Genomic DNA, 15,912 nt, shown 5'->3' with positions numbered 1-15,912 from the left:
CATGCCCATTTTGTGGTCATCTGCAAACTTGGTCAACTAGTGCCTCTTGTCATGTACCTTGACTTCAGAGAAGTAGATGCTAAAAATGAGATTCCCCAGCACAGATCCTTGTGGATGACATGTAGGATTAAGCCTAATTTTGTAAATGTATGTACAATGCTTGAGTGAAGGATTGCATTGAATGCCTTGGCCAGGTCAAGGTAGAAAGTGTACACTGTTTTTCCCTCATTTATAGCTTTAGTGACCTTCTCAAAAAAGTCTACAAAGCTAAGTAGGCATGACCTGCCTTTGACAAAGCTGAACTGGATAGGGTCCAGTGTTGGTAGGTTTCCTATGTCATTAGTTACCAGATCCATGATAATTCTTTCTATGGCTTTGCATATGTGACTAGTGTGATGTAGGGGTTTGTAGTTCCCCAGGTCTGTGGAAGGTCTGCTTTTGTAGACTGATAACTGCTGCAGTCCTCTATTCATATGGCACAAAGCCTGTCCCTGTCTGGAAACTGTGGTTAAATAAAGATAATAGCGTACCTGACAAAATATGTCTCCTGCTACTCAGGAGGCATCTTGGGATATTATCAGTGGCCCATCAAAGCAGTGTTCTTGGCATTACAGAGTACAGTAAACACCTGATTCCTAGTCATATTTGGTGGATAAATGGTGGAGGGTATTTCCTGAAGAGTGGCAGGTAGAAATAGAGGTTAAAACTGGAGCTAAATTTATTAGCAAGGAGATCTGCTATATCTCCTGACTTTGTACAGGTGGTTACATTCACAATTGTTTGGAACATTGTTTGATGGTGTCTTTAAGGTTGCAGACATAACTAGAGAAAGCCATATGGTTGACCTTAGCTTTGCTGTCAATTTTTATTTCAGATTTGCTTTGGTGGACTTTCTTAGTCCCCTGAGTTGCTTATTCAGATAGATGATGGAGTTTTTACTTTGTTTAGCAGCACCTTTCCTAATTTTGGACATGATTTTCTTTCTTTCTTTATTTTGTTATGCAATCTATTGATACTGATATTCCATTAGGGTAGCTTGTTTTTGGTGGTTGCCCTGTGTTTATTTTGGGTATGTTGGTATAACTGCCTCTATGCAGCTATTTACATGATTGTATATGTTTTTTTGTGAGCAATTCCACATAGGCAGCTGAGTTCTTTGGATTTGGGGGGGAGGGGGGGCTTAGAGTTTTGCTGGACTGTTGCTTTGTGGTCCATGGTTAGCTTGAGGTCCCAGGATTAATATGTATTTCAAAGGAGAAAGCTTTGAAATAAAGCAATGTGTACTTTACACTAGGGGAATGCAGCACTTCCCCATGTTTGTGGGGATCAGATCAACTATACTTGTGCTCCTGCTGTGTGTGCAGACTAGTTATTCTTCTATTGCCGCTGTGGCGACCCCTAACCGGGAAAAGACAAACATGTAAAAAAGGTACAGAAAAAGAGGATGGCATTTGCCACAACATGTATAACCATATTCTGAAAAATTAATGCAACAAGAAGTTTTACATAGACCTTTGGGAACATACCATACCAGAAAATGTAATGTGGCAGGTGATACCAACATTGTGTGCAACACTGATATATATGACAGTTACAACATACTTCAGTCCCTGCTACACAGTTGAAGTTACAGTAGGTGCCAGATCTCTACTCAGGAGGAAATATCCTTCTTTAGGGGACTTCATAAGCTACCAATTCTATACGATTAAGGTTTCAAACCAGACTATTCTCCAAATGACATGGTGTGACTTATTGTGTGGTTGCTGAAAAAAACTGCCCATCCTGGGAAGGGATGGGTGTAGCAGTCAAGGACTGTTGTTTTGGGCAGAAGGACAATAATAGGAAAGGTTTATTATTTCTCTCCAACAAAAAGGGATTTAGTGGCATGAGTCCAAACAAAGAGTAATCATACTCCAGTTGGCATATGGAGGCAAATGCTTTCCCCAGCTTTGCATAGCTGTTAAAGCATTTTGCTTGCCAAATGAAGGGGTATTAGATACATTCAGAAAATCTCTTGTCTCATTTTCTTGACAGCTATGGTTTCTTTCTTGTGTATCACCCCTCTATCCACCTTCAATTCCAGAAAAATGGCACAATGAATGGAGTAATAGGGAACAGAAGACTTATGATAATTTGCTTCTCATGACGTAGGATACAGATGGTCAAAATAGTTCTCATACTATGCACTGAATGGGCATGCTATGCAAAAAAGGATTATACATGTTTTCTATATTCTTAATACCCAAATATGAAATCACTGCCATGCCTTTGATTAAGTTGTCATCATAGGCCATTTGTGTCGCAGCCTGTAAAGGAGGGAAGTTTTTTTTTTTTTTTTGTAATTATTTGCTGATTGGTAAGTGTACTGGACAAAGGATACCTTTCATGGGCAGTCAGTGAGTACTGTCTTGTTAAGTGCAAGCTCAGAGACATATAGTAGTCGAATGATGGTTGAAGGAATCAAACTCTGTACCCTGCGCACATGAAGCCACATGAAGGAGTTCAGATCTTTAGTCCTCAGCTGAAACTGCCAGACAAGTTGCATCACATCATTCACCCAACCTGACTTCCCATTTTTTATGGATGTGGCTAAGAGTTATATTGTCAATATCTGATACCAGAAATATATGACAGATGTGTCAAAAGCTATATTATGGAGCTAAATGGTGGCATTATCTACAAGACATTTATTAATTTTTTAAGCACTGTGTAGGGTTAAAGTTGCACTTATGTGCAGTTATTTAAAAGTTTAGGAATTGTCATGTTTCATTAAGTATTTAGATGAGAAGAAAAAGAAGGTGGAATTGTGTTAGAGGCTTGCTAAGAAACTCACTTTTGATGGCAGAGTTTGCTTCTGTCTGTTGATATGTTTACTAGTACACTCTGTCTAAGTGTAAGAGACAGAAATAGTCTACCATTTTTGAAATATGAACTGTAACATTTGCTAAACAAAAATAAGTCTAGTCTTTTTCCTTTTGCAGTTGGATATATTTTGTTGATTACTTTCTTGACTACTGCTGTAGACAAAGGCGTGTGCCCTACTATGCCAGTGTTAGCATTTCTATTTGTTGACAATTAAACAGGTAATCATTATGACATATTGATAAATTAGTTTTAAGAGGTTATGTGAGATATTGAACATAGGAGGAAAAAATGTCACATACAGTGGAAGAGATGAAACTAAGAGGATGTAAATGTCCTAAAACAACCCTGCTTCCTCATGTTGGTGGAACAGACAGAAACTTCAAGCCCTTAAACAGAATTGGATGAGTCTCCAAAACCTAGGGAGGGTAATATTCTAGCAGAGTCATTGGTTGGTCATTTGGTGCCCTAGGCAATACTGGGACCCCCATTTAATCAAAATATGAGCACAGAAAAAAGGTCTTCCAAAGTTCTGAGTTCTGAATTGTAGTACAGAGTTTATACATGTTTCATGCTACATTTAAGCTATTAAATGCATCCATTTCAGCAGCCACAGTATCAGATGTGGTTGCTAAAGTGAATCTCAGCTCTTCATTCATGCCAAACAGTAGCTCTTCATTACTGCAGATCATGCACCCTGACAGTTTGAATCTGAGACAGTCACCTCTTTCACAGCACTTAGTTAAGAGCAGAATCCTAGTAAATCCAAATTGTTTAGATGCATGGACTTCAGAATAAGGATGTTTACAACACCGGTTAAAACAGACATTTACAAGGTCAATATGGAGGGGAGTGTTGCAGGCCTTTAGAGAAAGAAGTTTTCTTTTTTTCCTGAGTGATTAGCCAGGATATTAAGATTACTATAGACTGTTATATATCCATCTTCTGAGCAGCTCTGTCAGAAACTGCAGCAGTGATCATACTGACTTGGTTTTACCTGCTGTGCTTCATCAGCAACAGGAGGATTTACACTCATCAATAACCATGAAAACATTTAAACATATAAAAGTTGGAAAGCCACTGGCCTGCAAGTGTACCCAGCTGAATTTTAGAAGTCATTTAATGAGATTCTTTGTCATTTGATTTGATATTATAATATAATTAATTAATGGGTAATTCTACCCAATGATCAAGTATTATTATATTACTGAGTGACTGCAATTTCACAGCAAGATGGGTCTGCAGATACTAAATGAATGGGTGGAGCTAACAGACAAAGGATGTGTCCACATGAAGGCCGGGCCAATGTTAAGCATGTTGTTATAAATAATTGGACATTTACAGCTGTGCATGTTAAGTTACTGTCTTACATCAGTAGTCCTAATCTTCATCCTATATGCCTGAGGTGTGTACACTGTCCCATGATCTCTACAACTGTGTTATTCATTATTTCTCAATACATTTTTCTAGCCTAGACACATTCCAGTAGATCCAGAGTCACTGTATGGCTTTTTTTACCCACTATGGCCGGACTAGGCTCACTTAGCAGACAAATGCATTTGTTACACACAGATGTAGGTGCCTTGCCTATGTGCAAGCATTGAAAAGGAAGGAGAACAAAATCAAAGCATCTTACAGACAAATACCCTAATATCAGAAAGGGAATACTGAGTCCAAAGTTTCTTAATAAAAATCCTTTTTTTATTGTTAATGTGATTTAAAAATGTATTCCCTGACTTTATGTGGCAGGTATCTAAACTGTCCAAGCAGGCTATAAGATGCAGAACCCTGCAACCCAAACAAAATTCTTCAATGAACAAGAAAAAAAAAAAAACAACAACAACAATGAACTCAGTCAATGGCAAATCTCTAGAAAACAACAACAACAATGAACTCAGTCAATGGCAAATCTCTAGAAAAAGACACAAAACAACAATCTAAAAAGACTACCATTCAGGAGTCACAGATAACGTTATTAAATAAACAGGCAACGTTTTCCATAAACTATTTAAATCATGCTAGTTATATGATCATGTTTGTTATATAATCATGAAATATATTTTGTAAATGTTCAATGAACAGGTGCACATTTATTCATGACTGTCATTGTGGTATAAGCTAAACCCAGAGTTGCATTCCATAATTGTCTCATAATAAACTTGAAAAAAAAATGTCAGTATTTGTACAGTGGATTACAGGATCATAGGGTTACTAGGTTAACGGCCCTAGTGCCCTTACAAGCCAAACCAAGTTCAGTCCTTTTCCCTATAAGGCCTAGAGATATAATCAATGATTAAAAGCTGATCTAAATCAGCACTGACTATCCAAGAGGGACATGGGTGAAACTCATGTGGTGAATTTGCAGTTTCCCATCCAATTGTCCAAATTACGCTAAAATAGGGTCAACAAGGGGCTCAGTTTAACTTGAAATATGTTTGTTCCAGAGGAGAGATAACCTCTGTCTGACATATCTGTCTCTCCAACAAGTCCCACTGATGTCACAGACTAGGTTATACATACATACATACATACATACATACATACATACATACATACAAATGTTTCAAGCATGGGCATTAATGCCCTTCTAGCTTGGCAATATACCAAAACACTTGTTCCCGTAATAAATGTCCAGTCTGTTCTTAAAAATATCTAAACTATTACTTGCTTTACTGTAATTTGGTAGTCTGTTCCATGCATCAGCTACTCTGTCAGAGAACCAATTAGTGCACTTTTCATTCCTATAGAATCTTCTACATAGGCTATCTGATGATTCTCTAGTACTTTTTGATAACCCCAAACATTCCCAGAGGTTGTTGTCTCTAAATGCTCTATATACCTGAATAAGATCTCCTCTTAAATATCTGTAAGAGACACTGCATAAGTTCAGATATTTTAGTCTTTCATAATAACTTAGATTTTCACATCCATGGATGCCCTTGGTATATTTCTGCTGTACTCTTTCCAGTTTATTCATGCTTGTTTTCCTATAGGTTTTCCATATTGTCATTCTATACTGAAGCTTGGGTCTAATGTAACTAACAAACAATGACTTCATTATGTATGATTTACGAGACTTTATAAATCATTTTATGCAACCTATAGTTCTATAACTATCATTAGCCAACTGGTTGATATGATTAGAAAAATGCATAGCTGAATCTACCCATATACCCAGGTCCTTAAATGAGTCTACAGTTTCAAACACTGTGTGCTGTATTAAATACCCACCTTTCAGTTTATGTCTTCCAAATCTCATATGCTTACATTTTGATGTATTTATCAACATATTATTCTCCTGTGCCCAAATGGTCAATTTAGTCAAATTATTTTGCAGACATGTCTTATCTGTAACACTTGCAATCAGTTTACCCAATCTCAAATCGTCAGCATATAGACTGTAGAACACCTCAGATGAAAATGTAAGGTCTGCAAGATACAATCTAAACATGTAAGGGCCTAGGACAGAGCCCTGTGGTACACCTTGACTGTAACCAAGGATTTCACCTGTTCAGTTGGTGTGTGATACTTGCCATGTCCTATTTGTAATCCATGCAGCTATCCATCATATCAACAGTACATCAATACCTATTTGTACTAATTTATTGATCAGTGTTTTTTGTATGACCCTGTCAAATGTTGAAGTTAAATCTGTATAAATCACATCACATCACAATATTTCATTTGTAGCTGTTATTATATTGTTATAGAACATCATGTTACAGGTGGTAATAGATTTATTTTCAACATATGCATGCTGATATATGGTTTCAAGTCCCAACCTATCCCGTTCTGACAATAACTTATCCAGTATTACCTTCATTATTTTTCCACAACATGAAAGTAGACTTAAGGGTCTATATAATTCTGGATTTGTCCTACTCCCCTTTCCCTTAAAGACAGGTTTACTAAGTGCATGTCTCCAATCTTGAGGAATCTCCCCATATGTATATGACCTAGTGAATAATAGATATAATGGTAGTATAAGTTCTTGCTGAAGTGTTCTCAGATCATTGTTACTTATTCTATCTCCTCCCTGCACTTTGTTTGGATCCAGTCTGCACAGTTCTTTTTCAATATGATCTAATTTGATTCCAGTTTCTGGGGTTTACCTGGATGTCACTAGGACAACTTACCATCCCTTTTGTTGAGCCAAACTGTTTTGCATAAGATTTTGTAAATATATCTATATTCTGTTGTGTCTGCGAAAAAATTTTAGAATCTGTACAGTTTATCAGTCTGTGTGTCTTTACTCCTTACACATCTTATGGATCTATAAAAAGGTTTCCTATTATGTTCACTATCTTTATATACATTTTCTTCAAATTTTTCTTGATCTTGTCTAACACTATCCTTAATCTGTTTGTCCAGCTCATTTATTTCAGTTTCAAAAGCTGTGGTTCGACCTCTCTTCCATTTCTTATATTTTCTGTCTCTCACCATAATCAGGTATTTTGTTCTTATGGAGATATACCCTCCTGATGTTGTGTTCCTAGATCCTGATGTTAAACATTATTTTGACTTTTTGCACTCAGTTTATCTTTCAAAACTTTCCACATTCCATCTGCAGTTTTTCCTCTGAACACCTCACTCAAGTTAGTTTTATATAGTAACTGTTTTGCTTCTCTATAATCTGCAATTAACCTTCTGTGCATTGGGTTAGATTTCAGTTTGGCAGAATTATCTAGCAACAAATTAACCTTAATAACCCCATGATCACTGCACATCAATGGTGGTAAAACTTGACTTGAAGTTACAGTAATTTCTTTGGGAACACAAACAATATCTGGTATATTCCGTCCCCTGGTAGTTTTTTTTTACAATCTGAAGCATCTGTTGTTCCTGAATATACTCGGTGAATAATTTCTTTACTATTGTTGAATCAATATTATTCCAGTCTGTTCTGGTAAATTTAAGCCCCAAGCTAATATTATTCTTCCCTCCTGTGTTTCATGTAAGAAATGTATGAATTCCTCTAGGTCATCTGCACTTGACTTTGGTGGTCTATACACTCCGACAATTGTTATATGTTCCAGGGTTTTCTTTATTGTCACAGTTACACAGTCTATAGTACTGGTGTTATCATTGAACATGTAATAATCACAGGTCTCATAGCTGTCTTTAATCCCTATCATAACACCTCCACCAGATTTTTTATTAGAGTGTCTGTTGCAGTAAAAACATTTATACCCTGTCAGAAGTGGTTTCCAGTAATTGTTCTTTAACCATGTTTCACAAACAGGAACATCAGTTTTGTGGGAACGTAGCACATTTTCTAATAAAAAAAACTTTATTATTTTATGCTCCTAGTATTAACAACCATCAGAAATGCATCAAATGTTGCTATCTGTGAACTGTTAATTTTTGACCTGGCAAAAATCCTGGCTAGTGTTTGTCAAATATTGCAAAATATCTGCTGCAAAAATTCTCTTCCCTGGTCTAAACAAATGCACACCATCCTGTCTGAACACGTATGCCCAAAAGAAAGCTTGGAGGCTCTACACATTTCCATTTTTTAAAACAGGACATTTTTCCATGTAGGTGTTTATCGAAAGAATATTTTCATTCATAGTGATCTGACTAGCCTTTCTATAGGTAATTTGTGAAAAATATGTCCTAACACCAGTACGAGCTATACTATCTAGGAGGGCTGTCAATTCCCGACTAACAGTCAGAGAATCTTTGTTGGTGACATCGTTTGTACCAACATGAATAAAAATAGATCCATACTTCCTTACACTAAGGCATTCCAAGGCTTCTTTCACATCTTCTATTTTTGCTCCTGGCAAGCATAACACTACTCGATGTTCATTACCATCTCTGCAGATATAAGTATCAGCTCTTCTAATAACTGAATCTCCAATTACAAGAAAATCTTTGCTGACCAGCTCTGAAGAAACTTCAGCTTCTAATACAATCATTTCGCTCTATCAGTTGTTACAAAGGATAGATCTTCATCACTATTAGTCTTATTAATTCCACTGTTTTCATTGCGTATTATATTTTCATCCAACTGGCATTGTAAATCCACAGCTTTATCACCAGTGCGTTACATAACAAATCAGAGTCCTTTTTACTACGTATTCTCTTTCCTTTACAGTCATTAGTCAGTTTCTTTTTCTTCCTTGTTATTTGTTGAGAGCATCTTCCTTTCTTTCTTTTTTTGTTTCCTTCTAAACAAACTGGATCATCAGATTGCTGAGTACTTGCATCCACAATTCCATAGCTCTCAGGGGCCTCATCATGTTTCATAGGAGTTGAATACTCTTTGCAGAAAATAGATGCACCATTTCCTAAATGTGTACTATTTGCTCTTTGCCTAACATTATTTAGTTCATCAGTCCAGTCATTAATATATGAAACAACATTTCTCCAAGCCATGCCAATTGCACATGTGCAATCATCATCATTAAGTCGAGATTTGCTTCTAACAATGGTAAGCAAATCATCCAACTTTTGACAAGAGGAACAAAGATCACCAGTGTTATCAGCTGCTACCTTTAACTATGCATAGCATTTATTAGGGTCTATTTCACGTAGTCCAAGTGCCATAACTTTGACTGACATATGTTCGAACACATATGTATGAAGTTACGGAACTTCGACTAGCTATAAACAAATACAAACACAACGGACAAATATAAAAATTGTTGTATGCAGGGGGGCAAGCCTCCCTGCACCCCGCACACTCCCCGCTACCTAAATATACCAACTCCGAGATCACACCACATTGAAGTGAATGGAAACCTCCGCTTATGGAGATTTCCATTCACACGCTCGAAAATTTTACAAATTCGAACATATGGTCTCAACCATATGTCGTTTGAAATTGTAAATGTTCAACTATGTGATAGGAATCCCATTTATTACACTGTGCAAAATACTTGTGCATTAGCAAATCATTAATTGCATACTCATTTAATGAATCCATATTCAGCTTTAAATGAATAAAATATTGCAAAGGAAAAAAAAATGCACAAAGTCCATAGCAAAGAATTCAAAAGAATTTAAATCAACTTCTATGACAAAAATTATACCAGCAATATCCAAATAAATAATAAAATACAATAAAGTTGTTTTGACCATACAAGTTCTACCAGCCAGACAGAAGTTGTAATTTCTTTACGTCGCAAGGTAAAATAACAAAATATGAGTCAAAGTAAAGCTTGTTAATAAGCAGTCTCTTCCTACCTACAAACAGTTAAAAAAAGTGATAACTAATGCAATATAAATTCAAATAAAACTACTTTTACCAGTCAACTCCACAACAAATCACAAAGAGAAGACAGGATTGTTTATATAGGTTATGGTCAGTAGAGTGAGTGAATCATGTGCCAATTGACTTACGAATGTGCAGCATAGCCATTAAGGCAGGATCAGAGGTTGCTCTGTATGCAAGGCACAGGTCACCTCTGAGTAGTCTATATGATACAGAGTATAGTGACAGTGATTTCAGTCTGTCTGCATATGACTTGTGCTGAATACCTTGAATTTTCTTTGTGGGAAACCTTTGAGATTTCTCTATTTGATGCAGGCATCTAGTAAGGTACATACCAAAGAGAACATTGTACTCTATTATTGGCCTGCTGAAGGAAGAGTACAGGGTGGTTATAACCTCTTTTGTTTTGGAACTATGCCCTTACTTATGAGGTGAGCAACACAGATGGATTTCCTCACCACTGTGGAGACATGGTGATCCAAGGTAAGGTTATTATCAACCTGTGTGCCCAAATCTCTCACAAATGATTTAGTGCTTAGGGTGTTGCTATTAATATGGTAATCTACAGGGACATCACCCTTGATGGGGAGAATGATAACGCATTTTTTTTCAATAAGTTTAAGTCCATGACTTTGGCACCAGTCATCGGTTTGAGGAAGCCCTTCTTGTATAATGCTCACATTATTTGGGGACTCAGTGACTACACCCAGTTTGCAGTCATCAGCAAACTTTGTCAGCCACAGAACTTTTGCTTTTGCCTGTATGTCTAAGAAGTAGACTCCAAACAATAGGGGCCCCAGCACCGATCCCTGTGGAGCACCACTGGTAACAGGTCTGCTGGTGGAGGTGGAATCCCCTATTCTGACTGAATGTGTTCTGTCAGTGAGCCAGTTTTCAACCCAACTGGCAATATATGGATTGATCCCAAGCTGGGAGAGTGTTTCAATGATGCCAGAATGAAGGATTGTATCAAAGGCCTTGGCAAAGTCGACGTAGACCATATGCACAAATTTACTCTTGTCCAGGGCTCTGGTTATATTCTCAAAGAAGTTCACCAAGTTGAAAAGGCATGATCTGCCCTTAACAAAACCAAACTGGGTTGGGTCAAGTATTTGAAGGCTTCCTATATCTTTGTTGATAATGCCCATGATGATTTGCTCCATGACCCTGCAGATAAGGCTGGTTAGGCTTATGGGTCTATAGTTCCCAGGATGACTGGATGCACCCCCTTTGTGCAAAGGGATGACAGTAGCTTTTTTCCATTCTGCAGGGACAAAACCAGTGCTTAAGTTGTGGTTAAAATAGTACTCAAAGGTGTTGCTTATTTATTTATTTAATATTTGTTGGCCTGGAAAGTTCAACTAGGACAGACCCTATTTTCAGCAGAGACCCAGGGAAAAATACTCCAGATGCATATTTTTGGAATGTGGGAAGAAACAGGAGCACCCAGAGAAAACTCACACAAATGCATGGAGGACATGCAGACTCCACACAGAAGGCACCCAAGCTGAGAACTGAACTGGAGAACCTCTTGCTGTGAGGTGACAATGTTAACCCATGCACTACTGCAGCACCCTTCTCCTATTTTAAACCATTAAGAACACAGCTTGGGATGTTATCAGGTCCCACAGAGACTGCGTTTTTAGCTCTGGTTTGAGTAGTTAAGACCTGCTTTTTAGAGATACTGGGTGGAGAACAGGTGGTAGGTATATTCTGGGGTATATGTGGCAGAGTCAGGGGGGAGAAATTTTTACTTAATCTACCCACTAGTAGGTTGGTTATTTCTATGGGTTCAGTATATGTGGTAACATTCATCACAAGTTCAGTGCAAATCTGAGCTTTTCTTTTAAGGTTTTTTGGATCTAGCTAAAGAATGCCTTATGGTTATCCTTAGCCAAGGATGCTAGTTTAGATTTGTAGTGTTAGTTTTAGAGGACTTTTCAAGCTGTGTTATTTGCTTGTTTAAACTGAGAAGGGTGTGCTTCCAACTCTGAGACCATTCCTTTATGTTCTTAGATAACAGTTTCTTCCTCTTGTTGTATAGCCTGTTTATAGTCAATCTCCACCAGGCAGGTTTGTTCTTTCTGGAGAATCTTGCTTTGTTCCTATCAGGTATGGCTGAGTCAATACAATTGTATAGATGTTTATACAGTGAATTGGTGTATATAGTATAGGTGTCCTTGCTGTCAGTGCTTGCAAGAGCTTTAAAGCTGTTAATGCCATCTCTAAAGAGACTGTAGTTGGCTTTGGAGAACTTTTTTAGCCTAATTTCTCCTAAGGGTGGGTCTGATGTAATCATTACTTAGAATGAGACTGATTTGTGATCAGACTTCACCAGGGAGGGCTACACACTTGTGGTGATACACTGATCTCCTATGTTGGTGAGTACAAGATCAAGAATGTCTGTACCCCTTATGGGGGAGCTAACTATCTGTTCCAAAGCATTGCAGGTAATGAAGTCAGAGAACCTTGGGCCGAGCATTTGTACAGGTATACTTTACCCAGTCTATGGGCAGGTAGTTCAAGTCATACATAACCAGAGTGTTTAGCTGTATTTTGAGCAAATCAAGTAGATCTAAGTAGGAAGTGTGGATATCATGGTTCATGGAGGGGGACCTGTAGCTGATGATAACTTGGAGGGGGGGTCTTATCTACAGTTATTTGTACTTGTAGTAGCTCTAGGCAATCATTCTGTTTAATCAGTCTGGAGGTGTGTTTATCTTTGATGAAGACTGATACTCCTCCACCTTTAGTTCTCCACCAATCATTTTGAGGTCTGAACATGTGGAAGGCATTATAACCTGGCATGGCTGGGTGCTCTCCATTTTCTTGAATCAGGCCTCTGTGACTCCACAGACATCTACATCTTCCAAAGTGACGAATACTTCCAGTGAGTGCAGTTTCAGACTTAGACTCTTAGCATTTAGTATCATAACCTTGAGGTTGTTTTTTAAGGATGTTTTTACATTGGGAATTATGTTCTTCTGACATTGCCTAAAAAAGGCACTATGGTGGAGGCGAGTGTCTTTACCAGTAACCAAAAGTCATGAGGTGACAGGTGAAGACCATATATCACCCCAGGCTGGCAGGTACTGGATTCCATTGGAATGACACCAGAAAGTAAACCGATTGTTAAAGTCAATCACTTTTTGTCTGTATTGTGGCATGATCATAAGTGAAAATAGAATGCTGCTTAAGGCTAGGGACATACCTGCCTGGGACACATATTCAGACAGTTCAGTCATGTCTCTCTTCATGTAGCCTAGAGAGGTACATCTCAGGTTGATCATACCAACATGGACTATGACAGAGTGTGGGAAACTGTTCATCCATGATACTGGGTATAGTACTGTAGTCAGTAAGAACCAGGGTATGTCTGAGGGACTAGTAAAAGTTCGAAACTGCTAGAGGCTTGGTGGGTGAGACTTGTATTAGTACTTCAGAGGTTCAGCTGGGTGTTTCTCTGGGCAGTGAAACACTACTGCAAGAAACCTCAGATGGAACACAAGCAGTTGACTAAAGGAAGATGTATCAATCTGGGACCTTTCATCTATAATCACCAATGGTAACCACCACTGCTTGGTACTGTAAGAGTGTGTGCATCGCGCAAATGTGGGCAATAAATAGCAATAAAATTAAACAAATTTAAAACACTCTGAACAATGATAGCACACAAGACTGGCCCCTGGGCCAACAATCACCACTCATGTGGGTCCTTAGCTATGCTTTTCTCTCACAAAGGTGCAGAGGAGGCCCTCTTTTGTGGAGCAAATCTGGATTAGTGCTCAGAAACTTTAAAAACTGACTGGTTTTGCAAATCTGAACCGAGTCTATGCTAGGCTAAAAAGTACAGCTAATAGAAAAAAAAAACAGTTCAAATATAAAAGCACACAGTTAAAAACAGTCCAAGAAGTGCAGATCTCGTAAAATAATACTGTGTAGCTCTGGTATACTGAGTGCAACCCACACAAATGTTGGCAATAATTAGCAATGAAATTAAACAGATATATAATACTCTAACTAATGATAGCACATGATACTGGGCCCTGGATGAACAATCACCTTTCATGTGGGTCCTTAGCTACACTCTTCACTCACAAGGGTTTAGGAGAGGCCCCTGTTGTGTGGAGGAAAGCTGGATTAGTGCTCAGAAACTGCAAAAAAAGACAGGGTCCGGAAAATCTGAACCAAGTAAATGCTAGGCTAAAAAGTGCAGCTAACAGCAAAAATACAGTAAAAAACAGGAATACAAGAAGTGCAGATCAAGTAAAAGTGATACTTATTTTGAAATAGAAAGCAGTGGATGCTTTGGAGAATACAAGCAGATCATTTGCAAGTTGTTTAGCTCTGTGAAGCTCTGGTAAACTCCATAACCTGAAATTACTGACCCGTACAAGCTGAAAAGAGATTTGAAAAAAATATAATAAGCTTACGTCTGCTCATAAGCTATAGGCATGATGCCTGTGCAACACAACTAGTCGTAAGTGCCTTCAATACCAAATGTGTACCTTCTGCAGAAAAAGAGAACAGCAACTTCAACACCAGTGAGAGTCAGTTCTGTTATCCCTTCTTTAAGTAGATTTATTTTCATAGAACCTAGCGATGAAGCCTTATTTTGTTTTATGAAAAAAAAAATCTGTTAATTTGCTGTCACAGCTTTTGTATTTTTTTTGCATTTTATTTAAGTATTTATTTTTATGAATTGTTATAACACCGAGCGATTTACTTCAAAACTCAGTTGGGTAAGCTTATATGACAATTTATTTGCTAACTATATATATATATATATATATATATATATATATATATATATATATATATATATATATATATATTTATATAGGTCCATTTCACTTTGCCTAAGCAAGACCAAATCACCTAATTTTCAAATTACCAAAAATTCATTTAACTGAATCTCATTTCACTGAATGTTAAGCCATAGACATGATGTGGCATTCCCTTCATCTGTGACTTGCTTGTGATAAACAGAGTTACTGTAACTTACAGTTTTGTCAGAATACCAATAGTCATGTAAGACGTAGTGTTGCAGTGTTTCTAAATGTGGGCATGTCTCTTTGCATTTTTATGGAAAGTATCTAAAGTAATATGGTGGCTGTTTCTGTGCATTCCCAGCAGTAGTGGCAGCGTTTAGAGTACTGTAAGGGAAGTAAAAGCTATATGCCCTTTTCCCCACTGTAGTGAGATCCTGGAGTTAGTATATATAGTTACGGGGTGTGTGGGGGGCACAGCCCTCCACAGTGGGGGGTGTGGGAGGTGTAGCCCCCCTCCTGTAGTTTGGTTTTATATTGTCTGGGTTCTGTTAAGAGGGTAAGTACGTAGTTTTGAATTCTGGAAAGAATTAGTCATTGGTGTTGCAAGTGTGCATGTCTATGGTGTAAAATCTAGTATTTTGAAATTCAGCATTGTAAGCATTCGGTGAAATGAGATTCAGTCAAATGAGTTTTTGATAATTTGAAAATTAGGTGATTTGGCCTCAGTTAAATGAAATTCTGCTAGATGAGTTTTCGAGAAAGTAAAGTAGACTCATATATATATATATATATATATATATATATATATATATATATATATATATATATATATACAGAAACACAGACGTGCGCACAGACACAAACACGCCCACACAGATATATATATATATATATATATATATATATATATATACATATATATATATATATATATAAATATATAGATATATATATATAGATATATCTATATATAGATATACATATATATATATAAATATATATATATATATATATATATATATATATATATATGTATTGGTGGAAATAGAAGTTGATGGC

The sequence above is a fragment of the Protopterus annectens genome, chromosome 1.part0 (genome assembly GCF_019279795.1).
Source record: "Protopterus annectens isolate FY-2018-M chromosome 1.part0, PAN1.0, whole genome shotgun sequence".
In the NCBI taxonomy this organism is placed as follows: Eukaryota; Metazoa; Chordata; order Ceratodontiformes; family Protopteridae; genus Protopterus; species Protopterus annectens.
Note: the sequence above shows the minus strand (reverse complement) of the source record.